The sequence below is a fragment of the Trachinotus anak genome, unplaced genomic scaffold (assembly GCF_046630095.1).
Source record: "Trachinotus anak isolate AG129_WGS33_773 ecotype Australia unplaced genomic scaffold, CSIRO_AGI_Tana_v1 ptg000019l, whole genome shotgun sequence".
Taxonomy (NCBI): Eukaryota; Metazoa; Chordata; class Actinopteri; order Carangiformes; family Carangidae; genus Trachinotus; species Trachinotus anak.
Genome location: NW_027273870.1, coordinates 19749120 through 19765802, shown reverse-complemented (window position 1 = coordinate 19765802; position 16683 = coordinate 19749120). Strand labels below are relative to the sequence as shown.

The 16683-nt window shown below is 42.6% G+C and overlaps 1 protein-coding gene across 6 annotated transcripts in view; it reads left to right on the top strand.

Annotated features, from left to right (window-relative positions):
• bnc2 (basonuclin zinc finger protein 2) overlaps window positions 1-16683 on the top strand; it is a 164896-nt gene that overhangs the window by 132942 nt on the left and 15271 nt on the right. The gene's annotated exons all lie outside the window — the stretch shown is intronic.

Sequence of the window (16683 nt, the reverse complement as noted above, 5' to 3'; positions counted from 1 at the left end):
TGAGTTAGAGACAAGTCATTAAAGCCATTTGAACATCGAAGTAATTGTAAGATGGACTTGTCAGAGGCCAGATATACTTGTTTGAAGCCCCGTCGATGCTTCAAAAGGCAATAAAGAATTCATGTGCTGGCTCTGAACCAGTCAAGACAAAAGTTGTGTCCAGTGTGAGTCACAACTCACCATTTCTGTTTTCACTAACCACTGTGTGCGTGTTAGTGAGTAGGTGAGTTTTATTGTCTCCCTTAAAATAAAATTGGTATAAAGTAAAAATCAATCTGGCACGGGACCCAGCAAAAGGTATCTGTTTTGGTCCCCTCAGCCACCCTCCTCTCGGCCTTTTCTTCCATTTTCATGTCTAAGGATAGAGAGATTAAAGGGAGGCCATGTCTCAACCCTAAAGAACTGCCATCACTCAAAGATGAGCTGTGCCAAGCTCCTTTCTCTCTCTCTCTCCTGTTCTCTGTCTCTGTCTCTCTATCCACTGGATGCACAACATCCCCTGGTGCTCTTTGGCCCTTCTCTTCATCCTCAACCCACTCACACACACATCACACCCATGATTTACTGTCATACACTCCTGTGTGTATGTGTGTGTGTGTGTGTGTGAGGGAATGTGTGTGTGCACATATGTGAACTGTGTGCATGGCAGTGGCCACATCAAATACACTAAAGCAGCACTCCTCTGAGACATTACCCCATCCATTCTCATTCCCCCATACTGATTCCAATACAGAAAAAAAGTCAACATTTCAAAACCTGAAAAAATTAATAAATAAAAGTAAAGGCAGACTACATCTGGCACAATGTCTGTACTTAAGGTTTCCAAGTATGTGTCTGGGGAGGAGATCTGGTGGGACGGAGCCCGAGTCGGCTTGGAAGCAGTAGAAACGGATGTCACACTGGAAATTTATACGGTGCGGTTCAGGGAGCAACGGCTGTAAATTGACAAGTGATGCTTGTGAGCAGCGTTACCCGTCTGTTTCCCTTTCTCTCATCTTCTATCTTTTTCCGCTCATCTTTTCTTCTTTTAGCGTAGCTGTTACTTCTTACATCTGTGCTCGCCCCGAGCGTTATTGTTAACGGGTGAGAGATACAAAAACAAGCCAGAAGACTAAAGGGTGGGGGGGTGGGGGGGGGGGGGGGGGGTAGCTCTGTGCAGAGACGTGGGAGAAAATTACTTGTATTCCCCGTGTGACATGAAATAGTGACAGACAAAAAATGTGAAGCGCATTTGAAGCCAGTACCTTTAATCTCTGAAATAAAGCAGTGTTTTGCTTGGATGAATGTGACCCTTAAGTCCTGTTTTGGCAATGGAGGGAGAGAAATGAAGGGAAACTGTAGTACAACTCGAACATTATAATGCAGTGTCACCAGCACCAACATTTACTATAATCGCTGTCATTTCTTCCTGGAAAAAATATTTTATACGACCTAGGCTGTAAGGCCACAGTGTTGAGGCTGAGTGCGTCTGTGTGTGTGAACCTCTGTGTGTATCTGTGATATACTGTGATCGAGTCATTCTAGTGTATAAATGTCTCTAATGGCAGCACTCTTTTTAATAATACATGATCCTCTTTTCTCTGTCCCTCCTCCCCATCACATCGCGTTTGGAGTGACGGCCACATGAGCCACCAGTCCTCCACTGTGTGCAGCAGGTCAACCAGACAGAGAGCATGTGCATAGGTCCATGGGGCTGGAATATGATGCTGACACAGAGATGCACACAAAGAAAGACAATTGCCGACTTGCAGTAATTTGGCAAGTGAAGTGCGCCAAAGTCATTTAGAGGTTTATCAAATCCATGATCTACATCGGCTTTGATTTGTAAAAATGCATTTGTGAAACCTCTGCTAAACCTCTTGTGGTTAATTCTGAGTGGGGGCCTTTGTAGCAAAATATGCTCTGGTTCAAAAAATTCACAATACAAAATAACACACATAGAGCTATCCTCTAAACTGCACAGAGTACGCTACTATGCAGTATTATATCTATCCATGTGGAGAGCATGTGTTGGAGTTTGCGGAGGATCACAGGAACTGGAGTCAGCCAAGTGAGCCGCAATCTGACAAAGACATCATCGACCCAGTGGATATTTTTAATAATTGAAAATGTTATTTCATTTTGATTCAATAGAAAATCAAAATCGTTACTCCCCACAGTGAAACCTTCTGAGAAGATGAAGTGTGCTGGTGATTCCGCTTCGCCGTGCCAGTCAGCGCTCACACTGCCTGGCCAGCTTCAGCAATGACATCTGGCAGACTGTGCTTTTCTCCCACCAGCGTTGCCCGCACACTACTTGAGAACAGACAGATGCCAAGACCACTGTGGCAGCTCCGTCTTGCTCCCTCTCTCATTTTTTTTTTCCATCTCCCAGTATACCAATCGTCTCTGATATGGGAAACATGCTGTCACATCTGGGCCTTCCAGAGAGAGAGAGAAGTGAACAGAGAGATAATATGAGACAAACACGGGTAGAGGGATCATCAGGGCGCAGAGACAGGAGCTTGTTCACAGCCGCTCTCATGCACGTACAGCACATACACACATGTGAAATGTCACAGGACCAAACATCAATGTGGGTGCCATGAGGATGATATCCCTTTAGGGTGACAGCGTGATAAGAAGGGTGTATTAAACTATAGCACCCGTACAGCATGGTGCACGTTACTTGCCGCACCCCTACCTCGTCTCTTCCTCTCTCTCCCCCTCTCATTAACCTCGCCTCTGATTGCCCCCAGGACTCCCTTGTGCTAATTAGAGGGGGGGAAATATGTCTACGATGCATGCACTCCTGTACAAACACACACACACACAGAGGTTTGCGCTGCTGACAGAAAACCTGCTGTAACTGTAGGTGTGAAAATGAAAGGCTCATCTGCCATTGTGTTTCATCTACGTTCTGAATGTGTTGGCAACTGCAGGGTTAACCCCAGCAGGTGACGGTTAGCAGCACTGTTGATTCCTTTTACACAGACAGCCTTCATCTCCGTAGTGCTCACTTCTTGATTTAGCGCGGCTAAATCAAGAGGTGAGCGTTTTGCCTCGACATGACACAATTAAGGCTGAACAGGATGTGTAACTGTGAATTGATCATTTCACTTTGTTCCCTCTTGCCAGTCACTTATTATATTGGATATTGCTATAATAATACAATTTACCTAATAGGATCAGTGAATTAAAAAAAACCAAAACAATATCATTAATGCAATTCCTTTATGTCTTAATGAGGATTGACCTCTTGTGGTGAGATAATCAGGAGGATGCAGATTAACTGATTGCCAAGATGAATTGCTTCACACACACAGAGACACAAAGAGTCACACAATGACTGTTCCCGGCTCCTTAGCGAATTAAAGCCTATTGACAGAGAAGCTGTGCGGCCTCTTCCAGCGCAGACATTTCTAACCGTGCTCTGACATCTCCATTCAGGGGGCTTTTGTGTGCAGGGGAGCAATTTGTGAATAAAGAAGGGGCCCATTCTCCTTTTTTTTTGTTTTACGTGTTGTTAGGGACAAGCACAAGCTGACACAAACATGTTGTGGGAGTTGTACAGCAAATAGCCATTTGTACCTGGACTGGACCTAGGGAGAAGTGGAGGGGGGGGGGGGGGGGGGTGTAGAGGGAGGCAGTGGGGAAATGGAGAGCGAATGAGAGAGTATTTAAGAGCACTTGAGTGCCAGCATAGATGTAGTCACTTCTCCCAGTGGACAAAACCAGGCCCCTCTGCACCATGGCATGATTTTTCACTTTAGCAAGCACCACTCAGTGCTCCTCCTTCAGTCCCCTCTCAGTCACTGCGTGCTTCAATGATTCCATCATTCCCTTTCATTCACTCTGACTACAAGGGGCACAAGTGCGCGCACACACACACACACAATTTGACCCATTTGCCCCCCTGCCATGGGTAGTAAATAATTCCATTGTGAGGGCCATTAGCGAGTATCTCAAGGGTTAAGAGGGGAAATACACAGGCAGTCAGATGGGCGATTAGACAATAAGAAGATGAAATGTTCACTATTGTTTTGTTGCTTAATTGTTTCACAGAGCTCACATTAGACCTGTGGCTAATTCATATGCTTAATGTCCTTTTATTTGCCCTGTTATTTTTTTTCACTCTCAGGGGCGTACATACTGTAGAGATGAAGACATTTACACACATACGCACATGTGCACAGACTCTCGCACACATTATTTGTATTGCTACCTCTCTCACATGTGGCAGCAGGTTACTCTGCCAAAATCTAATGATCAACAGACCTGGTTCCCATCACTGTTTAGGATTCAGCATCCCTTCAGACTTAAGGAAATGTAAAACGCAATTATGCAAAGTATAGTGAGGGCAGAGCCAAAACTCTTCGCCTGTCCTCCTGCATTCCAACGGCAAAACCAAACTGTTTGTGTTAATGTACTGACCTGTGTGTGTGTATGTGTGTGTGTGTGTGTGTGTGTGTGTGTATTTGGGTGTGCATGTGTTTCTGTATGAGCAGGCCTAGAGCAATGCAGCTTGCCATTTTAGTTGAGGACTGCACCTTACATGGCTAGACCACAGTTTTGCCAGTGACATAGCCTTTTAAGAATTAGTGTCACCAAGCCAGAAACCTCAGAAGGGAGACTGACGCGGAACAGTGTAATGCATCTTAATTGTGGGTGTATGTGTATGTCTGCATGCCTTGTGTGTGTGGTGTGTGTCTGTGTTGCCACACAGCCTACAGTCAGTCCTGTACACATGAACCTGTGGACACACTAACTGGTCCTCTGAGCCTTTAGTTCAGCCACTGTCAGAGGGATCCTTGTATTTTTCCACAGGCATGTCAGAGGATTACACAGTCCCTCTGCTGTTTCACTGACCTCCAGCTACACACATACACACGCACACACACACACACACACACACACACATATACACACACAAACACACGCATACATCAAAGCTGCTCAGCGTAGTGCCCGGCACTGAGTTAGGGGCACACTGGCCTACTCACTCAGCAGGCCACTGGCACACACCCCACATCTGCCTGCAGGGATTGCCAATGGCAAGCATGGCCCCAATGTGTGTGTGTGTGTGTATGTGTGTGTGTTCATAAGAAAACTGTGGCATATAATTTTTGTTGGTTACATGACTGTCTGAAGTGTTTACAACTATTTATGTGACACATTTTGTGGTACCATTAGTAAACAAGGCCACAGTTTTTTTGTTTTTTTTTATTATTTCCAAACTGCTTCCATTTCACCTGAAATATCCACATTTTCCACTTCTTTTTAGCCTAGCCTATGGTCTAGCACTAGGGAAAAAAACTTAAATTTTAATCATGCCATATATCAGCTGGATTCCAAGACCAGCTTCCAGTAGTTTCACTGAACTTTTAGGAAAACCTGAACTACACAAAAAAAGTCAAGCATTTGCTAGAACCCTCGCCCACTCAATTTTCCCATTTTTCATAAACAGGAAAATTAAGTTTCCTCAAGAAAGCAATGTAGGCTGGGTAATGAATAGAATAGGACATGTCCAAGCCTTTCCATTTGTTAACTTTAAATCTAACTGGTGCTTTACATACCACACTGACTTCTCAAAAGGAAATCAGACAAAAAGGTACCTGTACATGGGTATTGGGTAGCAATGAACAAGAGTTATATGCAATGTGAATTATTAAAGCACCGCGGCACATTTGCTTAGGGGAAGATATGGTGTGTGTGAATTATCTCTGATCAATATATAGAGTTTAGTGGTAACATGGTTCCTAATTACGCCTCCATTTGACCACACGCTCACCTCTTCTCCCACCTTTTTGTTTTCTTCTCTTTACAAGCTCTGCTTCCATCCCACTCTTCCTCTGTCAGCCGCTTTGGCCTACACACAGAGCAACTATACAAGCACAATACAAATCAATGGGTTCGCACATTAACACACAGACACACAGCAGACAAGGTGCGGGCTTCAAGACCTCTAACCCAATCACCTCTAGCCCTCCGGGTTGATCAATAGTCAGAAAAAAAAGCATTAACAGCCCATCGCACTCTTTCCATCTCTCTCATTCTTCACTAATAATTCTTTCAATGTTGTCTCACTCATTCCTTCCCATTTTCTTCTGCGGCAGAGAGGAAAGTTTATTTCCCAGAGCTCCTTAGAAATCCCAGAAGCCTGTATGCCCCCATCTCACCTCCAAGCCACAGCCAGACACCCTGTTAAAGGGTATTACTATCATTACCCCCCTCCCTCCACCCCAACAAGACTCAGACAGAACCTGGACATTAGCTAATCCATACTTATTGCATCTGGGTTCCTCTCACTGCCTTGTAATTCATATGGAGAGACATATTAGCACGACATATTAGGCTGGCAACAGGTCTACGAGGCGAGATGCTACACTGACACTGAATTGACTTAGCCGGAGCCTCGTGGGACGTTGTAGGGCACTGCTGCTAGCTGACGACTAGGGCCCAGTCTGCCTGTATTGAGTTTCTGTGATGGCTGTTTAGCTTGTAGTACTAGACAGGGCAGAGAGGGGGAATGGAAGGTGCTCCAGCTCATTGCATTTACTGACAGGAACCCTGCAGACCACAAGGCTATAGAGATCAATAGCACTGCACTGCATAGCACTGGCAGACCAGGCTAGACGCAAACACAGGAAGATTGCGTTACAGATAGGCTGAAATCAGGACAAGCATACAGTGTTATCAACACAGCAAAAACACATTCAGTTCGTACTTAAATTCATTTTCTGATGCACCATTGCATCCCCTTTTTAGACATAATCAATATAAACACCAGTGTATGTTCATACGTACACAATCTGTCCCTAAATCTTATAGACACGCGCACACAGGTTATGTTTTTGTCTGGTGGTCCTGGACCTCAACCTCCAGGGGGGCCCTGCATCCCCTCTCTGAACAAACAGAGCAGCGGCTTGCTTCACTTCCCCAGTGTCACCGGGGCCAAACCCAGACATTGTGTGGCTCACTGGCCTGCTGACACGGCCACCCAGCCTGCCAGGGATTTGCCGCTGGGTCACAGAGTTGACATTTATTAAAGGAAGTTGCATGGAGAGTTACAGGGAGTTGACAGTCCTCTCGTCACGTCGCACTCCAGAGCTCAGAAACCTGTACGGTACACACCCCTCTCTGTTTCCAACAATAAAAGAAACAATGAAGCTGTTAAGTACTGTATGACCCTCCCAGGGCTCACTACAATGAGAATGACAGCTTTCATTTGCCTGACTAGTGCCACTGGAGTTTGGAGTTCCTTGCTGGGTATTACACCTTATAACCTATTTCAAAAAGGACCTCTTTGCATCTCTAAGGGTATAAAATAAGGATGTCTGCTCATCACCAAAAAAATCAAATCTAAAAAAAAAAAAAAAAAAAGAACACCAACACACAAACACACCCTTCAAATCACATGCAAAAACAAAAGCCTATATGTTGAAATTACTCTTAAGTGGGTAGAATGAATGATTGTGAATGAATATTTGTGAGCCACGAGGGGGGATGCAGAGTTTAGTGGACCATGAGGAACAATGAAAATCTAAAAAGGAGAAGTCAAGTGAAATGGATTGAGTGTGGTGAGGACCAGATGTGCCGTGGATGGATCAAACATCTGCTGGACCTGCAAGGCCTCAGTGGTCTTGAATGACCCCCATCATTCCAACTTTCTCACCATGCGTCCCAGTAAACCTTTTGTTCTTCTACTATCTGCCCCCTCATATAGATCAAAAGTTGTTTTAGTAACTGTTTGATTTTATTATGAGAATCCAAATTAAAAGGTTCTCATCTGAGTTTTTGTGCGGAATACAAACTTACAAACATGTAGAGGGATTTTTTAAAAAAAACACAGATTTTACACTGCAGATTTGATTTTTTTTTTTCTGTTATTGTTCTCTAGTCTGTGTTTTGATGGTCTAGAGCTTTTCTTGGTGTATAAGTTACAGTACAAAGAAGCAGCACCAGATGGTAATGGTGTTTATTTTTGCAGTAAGTAATCACCATTCTGGAACTTATGACAGTAGACAGGCCCAGGGACCTGGAACCATGCCCCGAGAGACCTGAGCACCACTTCCTGTTGTACCCACATGATCACAGACGCATACATACGCAATCACACATACACACATTCACGCACACATAAACACGAACATCCTCTGCGCTGCTGGCGATGTGAGCCCCTGGGCCACAGGGATAGATGTGTTCTGGCACATAGGTTAGGGGAGTGTGAATTACACTGCAGCCACACTGGCACCCTCCGCCTCCAAGATGAATGAGCCAACTTACATGCCAGGCAACAATTCCAGTGAAGCAGTTTCAAAACAGGGAGACTGATTTGGGACCATTTTACCCACTCAGTGCTCTATTTCACTGTGATAAAACAATAATATTCCTAGCACACACTAATGCACTTCTAACATTCAGCCTTAGGTGTAATTTACAGTATTGTTATTAGTGTTTCTATCTTTCTTTCCCAGTCTGTGTAGAGAGAAAATGTCTTCTTCCTTTAATAACCCATTGGCAAGATGCCAAACTAGACTGAGAAACAATTAACCTATCACCAATTTAAATTTAAAATGTCCTTTTCACTAAAACACTAGAATCATTCTGAGTGGGTGCTTTTTCTTTCATATTTCAATTTGTATTCTTATAAATTTTAAAATAGAAATGAAAAGTCTTGCTAAAACAAAGGAACTTAAAAAATATATATAATACATTATATTTTGTACCCTGAATATATTCTATTTTATTTTAGCCCTTATTTTTAAATTTTATTGTATAGGTATCAGAAATGCCATTACCTATTTTAGTTTTTCTCTCTTGGAAAAATGTGTACATAACATTGCACAAAATTCACCATATATTATTTTTCAAATACAGATTTTTAAAAAGTGACTTGTAGCAACTTCTGCTCTATTAGACAGTTCAACAGAATAATAAAAATTGATTTAAATCCCAAGATGTTAAATTTGCATGGTTGGCTGCAGAGCCAACAAAACCATCAGGACATACTGCATAAAAATTTGAGCACTTGTCCAGCACTCACAGATATCCATTCCTCCAGTGATTTCTGAGGACAAACGCAAAGATTATACACTGCTAAAACTGCTAGAACTGATTTACGATTGGCAAGTCCTGAACAACATCTTGTTGCCAATTCTCCAAACAGTCCATATCACAGATTCCTAGTTAACATGACAGACAGAGACTCCTTTGGGGCACCCAGACCCCCTAGTGGCCCTTTCTCCATATGTGAGTCAGGGCAGCAGTGAAATACTGTCGGGGAAAGGAGTGGGGTGGAGGGAAGGTACCAGAGAGAGAGGCTCGAGTTAATGGTCTTGCATCTTCCTGGCAGCATGTCAATAATGGCTCTGATCACATTAAGTAAAGAGTCCATTAGCTTATTCTCTTTCCTCCTGCATGCTCCATAGCAAAAACACTGGAGGAAGCTGAAAAGCTCCTCTAATGCAGTGTGTCTGTGTGTTACAGACACCTCTGCCTGACCAAAACAAAACGACTTGGGAGGTTTACCTACACTATAATCCATTATCTATTCACATCTATTTCCTTTTACATTGTAACATGAAAGTGATGTGTGGATTATTTTGATTGTGTGAAGATCAACGTTACATTCCAGGAAATATAGAGGAAAATTCAGGTAAAATGTAACACATTTTTGCAATTGGGGTTGAAACTATTCAAAACTTTATATTCAGAATAGTCTCAAACAACTTGTCACATACAGGATTTATGAGCTGGAGCCCTCATGTAAAGTTTTCATCTACAGTAAATACAGGTTTATGCTTTTCTGAGTTTCACCTTTTTTACTTACTTACAAAAGACTGTTTGCTCCCCATTACTAGCCTAGGGATATAAAGAGTAAAGGGGCGGGAATTACACAAAAGAGAAAGAGAAATGACTGATGCATCAGGACACAGTACAAACATGTAACTATGTGGCCAAAGAGCAAATTGTGAGCATATGTTAATGCACCTTCTCTGCACCGGCCTCTTGCCAAAATAGTAATCAAGACAAAGGAGATGTGATATAAGAGGGAGAGAAAAGCAGGTTGTCAGCCCCCCCCCGCCCCTGCATCTCTACCAACACACACACACTGGACAGACAGACCATTTCTCAGCCGCTTCACTGCTCTCCATTGGCCCTGGAGGGAGCACAGCGGCCCCCACATCTGTCTCCCAGGCCCACGACAGACCTGGCTGCTGCATCCAGACCCAGGAGATCACACGAATCATCCTCAATTAATGTGAACCATCAGGCGTTCCCTCGCTGCTGCTATCACTCCACCCCTCTTCTCTGAGGCATCCCCTCTAGCTCAGTGCTAGGTCCGCTGAGTTTTACACATTGACCGTGGCTACGGTTCCTTAGCACAGTTGGGTGAGGCAAACCAACGTTATTGTGTATGCTTTGTGAAAAGAGACAGGGAATCAATACATCAGTCCAGACCCAGACGCTGCTCACATGTAAGTGCTGCGAGGCGGTTCTTCAGAGGTTCTGAACTCAGAGAACAGTCGACTTTGCTCTGCAGCGCACCGGGGCCTGAAATGGCTTCCATGTGCTGCCCCATCTGCACCTCTGCTGGGCTGTGGCCAAAAGACTGTCCTTTCCACTTTTTAAAGATGCCGAGGGACAGTCTTAAAACAAAAAGGGGTGGTGATGATGGTGGTGGAGGTCAGGTGGGGTTGGATGAATCAGAGTTTAGGAGACCTTTTTGAAAATGGCAGGTTTGTTTTCAAAAACAGATAATGAAAAAAGACAAGTCAGTGAGAAAAGAAACGGGAACTGTTTACAAAAGGCCACCTGGAATCTGGGATGTGCCAGATTGTGACTCACCCGTCTGTGGTGAAGTCCTCTATAATAACCCTGCCTGATCCCTCTCCCCATCCTTGCAGCCTGCAACTGCACTATAAATCTCACTCCAGTCGATTAGTGTGCCCTTAGCAACAACTAACACACACTCATGAATTTTTAACCAAAGCCATGAGTTAAATCAGGTTGAGAGGTGAAGGCAGGGTATCTCGCAGCCTGTTGGTTGATCAGCGCATCTGGCCCGCCGAAATAAGCCCCGTGGCCTCTTCACATTTACTCACACCAGAGCCCAGCAAGCAGTCCTCTCTGGCAGTCATGAGCATAATATTGACCGAGGCAATGCCCTTCGCATGGTTGTTAATTGAATTATAAAGTAGGAATCAAACTTGAATAGATCTGTTCCAAGTTGTAATCAGGAACATGAGCTGGTGCAGAGGGTCCTGTCTGGACTTTATTGAATCACCTGTGTTTCCATCTCAGCTGTCTTTTAAAGAGGTTGATGTTATATGGAAACAGGATTTGGGAAGTCCAACTTTTGTGTCTATGCTCTTCCACTTTCCTCCATTAGAAATTAATGGCTGTCATCTTTTAACAATTAAGGACTGTGACTATTGCATTTTTATCATATTCAGTTAAGCTTTTGGTGTGCACAAATTAACAAATGCATAAGATGACACAAGTGACAATAAAATACAATATTTGAGCTGCTGTTTCATCTCCAGTATCTTCAGCATTTGCCACCAAAACTGCAAACTGTCAGTCATGAAAACCAGACTACTATTAGGAAGGCATTAAGATTTTTTGCAGGCTGATATATTGAAAGACACCTGTAAACCACATAACACTGTAACCTTCCATAGATTTCTTTTTTCCTGTAGACATTTCAAAAAGGTTTCCTTCACTAAGTGATAGCTTATTTGGTGAATTCCCTGGGGCTGTTATAAGCTACCACAAGGTGACATAATTAGTTGTTCCACAGGGACACTACTCTGTACGTCTGATGATAAGATGACATGATTTTACTGTTGACTTGTTAACTACATATCTTTTGTTCAGTTGTTTGTCAACTTGCAATAAAGATGTAAAGTTATTGCTTCTGAAGTTTAGAAAACATCCAACATCTAAGGTGGATACACAAGGTCACATCCATAGTAACACATTCTTTTGATGCGCAGAGAATAAAGGAGGAATTTACAATGATCACAGAGTGCAAATTTCAACCTCTATGATTCTTACAAATGTCCTCCACCCACGTCTGGACGTAGCTACTGATTTCCCTGAGGTCCATCACAGGGGAAGAAGTAGAGCTGGTTGTTCACACATGACCTCTGACCTGCCACTGGGGAGCCAATGGGGGAGCAGCATGTGTCTTGGGAGCTCTTGCCCTCTGATGTGATGGCTCCAGGCAGTGGGCTTTGCATGAACCCATCCCCCCATGGCACCCTTTGCCACTAGATCCTCTGCATTATTCATATGGCCCGATATGGTGTGGAGTGGGGGGGGAGAAACAGAATATGAAAAAGGAAGCACCAAGGTTCAAGACCTTCTCAGATCACAAGGAACTTCTGCTTAACCTCCCCTGAAGTGGCAAACACAGGGATAGAGCAGTTTCTTTTTTAAAGGAACTGGATCTGAAAGCAGGACTGGAGATCAATGGGGATTCCCTCGAGGCTTGGTGGAGATCGCATTCACTGCAAGGTGATTGGTGAATCAATGTGGTTCCCATGGTTCACTTTGCCATTGTGAGAACTGATCCTCCTCGTGCAACTGTCTTATGATCAGTTGAACTGCCCTTCTCTTAATGTGGAATTAGTGTAGCTGTCATTCTACGCAGATGTACATAATTGCCAGTAAATGCAAATATCAGAGATGTTGTGTGACACAAGCTCTATGAGTGTCAGAGATCTCCCATTTGATCTAGTGTATACAGGCACAGGTCAATACGATGTATTCATAGCTAATATTTTCCTTTTTTTGCTGTGTGCTTAGCATAGTATCTCTCTTCATGCTTGCCAAATAGACTCAGTCATTGAGTATGATAGGTGATGATTAGTGAAAAGCATATACATGTTAAGCTGTTAATCCCAAATGCACACTATGCAACCTAACAACACTGCACACCCCGGCTCTTAATACAGCCCTGCACATAACCTGCTAATTGCATAATTGCCTGATTTGTTTTAACTGACAGTGGTGCCCTGGTCCATGACAAGGCCATCATTTGCTCATCCTCATTGTCAGCAATTTGCAAGGTGGATACCCCAGTACACACCCACTACACAACATCCAGCAGCACAGTATTAGAGACAGCCATGAATTAAGAATGCATTGCAGCGGCAGAGAGATGAATAAATACAGCCGTTGCTAGATTAATTCTGAGAGACATGGAGGCAGGCAGATAAAATAAACTAACAGCAGCAGGCTGTCCACCAGATAAAGTGGGTACCCTATCGTCTCTCTTCTGTAATTACTGGCTAATAGTCATTAACCTGGCAAACAGAGGTTTAGCTGTATTGTTTAAAGGACTCTGGGATGCATAATGACAGACTAATATGTCATAGCACTGGTGGAGATGGGGGAGGGGTGGATTAATGAGATTTTCCTGGAGGGAGTGTACAAGAAGAGGTGGGGCACGCCTGGAAAATATAGGGGAAAGAGGGCCACATTAAGCTAATTGGAAGATGAGTGCCTACTTGTAAAAGTGCTTCTAATGGCATATTTGTTTTTGTCTCACAGCATCACAGGGCTAATGCAGGGGAGTGGAGTTGTGAGACTTACTGTGGTAAGGACTACAGGGGCCTCTGTTTACCTACAAATGTGTGTCAACACACTTCTACTAGATACTCGTACAATTCATGCACATATTTTTCCACCTTTGATTGTATATCTTTTTTTTAATGTGGGTTATCTGCATTAAGCATTTTTGTCTGGAAATTAAGATAAAATGGTATATTGCAAAATACAGTGTAATTAATGATGTACTGCGATAGTATTTAACAAACAGCCATGCACTGAAAGGTTATTGCTATAAAAACCAGTAGCAGTTCCCACATGGACTGAGTGACCTTAAGCTTGTCCCTTCACATCCTTCTCTAGACTGATTTGCTCCATCTCTTGTATTGACTCTCTGCTCTAAGCCCAACCCCAACCTCAAAGCTTGTTGACTGGCCTCCAAAACTCAATTGACCAAGTGAATGAAGAGAGTTTGGATAGCGTCCTCTAGCTTTCTCCCAAGGTCCAGTGCATAGCAGAGCTACTGACCTGTTCTGACAGCTGGCTGGCCCTTCCATGCACTAATGGGTTGCAGTTTGGCCTGTGTCACTGTGTTTTGGCTTTTGTTTAACTTCATGGATGGGGAAGTGAAGGCACAGGGTAGGATTAATAGAGGATAGAATAAATGTCTAAACCCTGTTTGTTCCAGTCAGATTGTGACTGGGCTGGATAACTGCATGTTGGTTTGAAGGGCGGCACTGTTCAAGCCATCTTGTTGATGTGTGTAGAAATGAAAAGCTTTTCTAGTTTTACTTAATGATTTGACTTAATTCTTGAGACTAATGACTCGCATTTATTAAAGGAGCTCCTATTAAGTTACCGCCTTTTGGGGAGCTTGTGGTTCTTATTAATGTTATTTCAATCTTAATTTGAAGAGCAAACATCAAAGTGGGGCAGTTTGGAAAGTGATATTAAGATGTCTTAAACTGGCTTAAACTGAGTTAAATATGGCCAACCAATGATCCCAAGAATGCAAGTACTATCTATTGCTATTTGCTGCAGCAGATTTTTCTATTCGTAGGAATTATACACTTTAATTGCATTAAGAATTTTTTCTACTTATAATCAGAGTTGTAATTGTAGGCTAGTGTATTTAAATTTGTAACACTCACAAATTAATCTTTTTTGTCACTAGAAAATATCAAAGGACTGCACCACTTCTTAGAACTACAATTTCTTAAGAAATGTTCTGGTTGTGGAACTATTTAAAGATTCACTTTCTAATTTGCTTTCATTTTTTGTTTCAATTAAATCAAATGGAAGTACTAATGCCCAGATGGCCATGCAGTATGAAATAATAGTGCCCAGGCTAGAATTTAAAGTCATACCTCCAGGCAAAACTCCAGAGCGCACACAGAATGAAAGTGTAAAATGTTTTTTAATGTATATTTAACAACAAATACCCCAGTGACTATTGATGTTTCGTCTCAGAAGAATCTATTTCTCCAGTATATCTGAGGGCATGATATGAAACCACTCACACTTTTATTTTCTCTGTTTTTCAGCTCTTCTTCCTCTGTGTCTCTCCCTCACTATCTCTCTTTTGCTGTCTCTCTTAAAACATTTATCTCCTGTTTTCTCCTTACAGGCCCTTTGTGCTTTGTGATGTTGGTTTTTACAGCTTTTTACTCACCAGAGTTGCCATTTATGTTTTATAGATGCCAGCAGCTAGGAGCACATTTGAAATGTTACCATTTCACTGTGACTAATTGTCATCGCTTGCGTTACTCCCTTGATGTCACTTGCGTCTGGTCCCCTAGGAACCTGGTTGTGAACTGTAGTATTTACAGTCTCTCTCTCTCTTTATCTCACTCTCTCTCTCTCTCATCTATTTCTATCCTGTTCACACAAACACTCATACCTTCTTATATAACAACATCTGTGGCAGCAGTTATTCTATGAGTATAATTTTGTAAAGAGTTCTGTCATCAGTGCTATAAAGCAGCATAAGATGTGAGTTCATACACAAAGACAAAAATACTGGGTCAAACATTCATTGCTTCAAACTCAACCACAAAGTCAATTCTCAGGATCTGCCAAGATTATTTTCCCAGAATTCCTTGCCATCTCTTGATGTTTGACAATGTGCACATTTTCATGGGGTCTAAGCTTTTTATTTTTCATCTCCGAAAGACTCTAGCCAAGTAAAGCGCTCAGAATAACACCACAGTCTCATTGGAGCAGTTCTGGTCTCTTAGGATGGAAACTGTAGAACACAGCAACCGGAAATCCCAAGGGTTATTAAAAATAATCTATCATTAATATTTTTTGCTCCTTTCCAGCCTCTGTCAACTAAAAATGCATCATTAGTTGAGTGTGCCCTTAATGCTATGGTCATTTATTAAAAAGTATTTAATCATTAATATTTAAGGTGAAACAGGTTGTGCATCCTTTAAACTTTACTAACATACTGATATGATTAATAGTTAAGGTAACACAGGACAAACATCCTTTGGACCTCACTAACATAGAAGCATGATAAATATGCAAAGGAACAAAAGATCAATGTCACTGTCAAGGCATCCTCCAACACAACCTTTAATAAACATGAGTTTTTCTCTTTGAATGTCCATAGCCATTCCCCGATACATAGTGTAGCAAGTCCCATCCTCCCTCAAGCCTTTCACTGCCTTAGAGACATAGAACACACTGAGAAAAACGCCTGCCAACCAAGGTGCGATTAGTGGCTTGCATTAATTATTCTATTATTTCTGTTACCTACTTTTTTCTCACACAATTTTGTAAATATCCCTGGGTACTGTTTGTGTACAGAGGGAGTCCCAGCAAGAGTTCACGTCTTTTACAAAGCTGTTTTAGTGAGTCTAACAGTTTAACATCCCTGTAGTGCCGGAAGTCACATAGACCTGCTGATAGCCCCACCTCTGTGATTTTGATTTGTTTGCTTAAGACTCAATTAAAATCTTGCCTACTCTCATCATTGTGTGATTAATGATCACATTTACAGGGTTGGCTTATAGAAAAAAGTAGATGGGAAAGAATGACAGTGGAGGGGGGAGATTTAGTTACATTTTGCTCCAGGGGCCTCTGAATTTCATGAGCAGAAAAGCTTGCCCTTACAAACTAACCTCTGCTCTATCTTCTCCT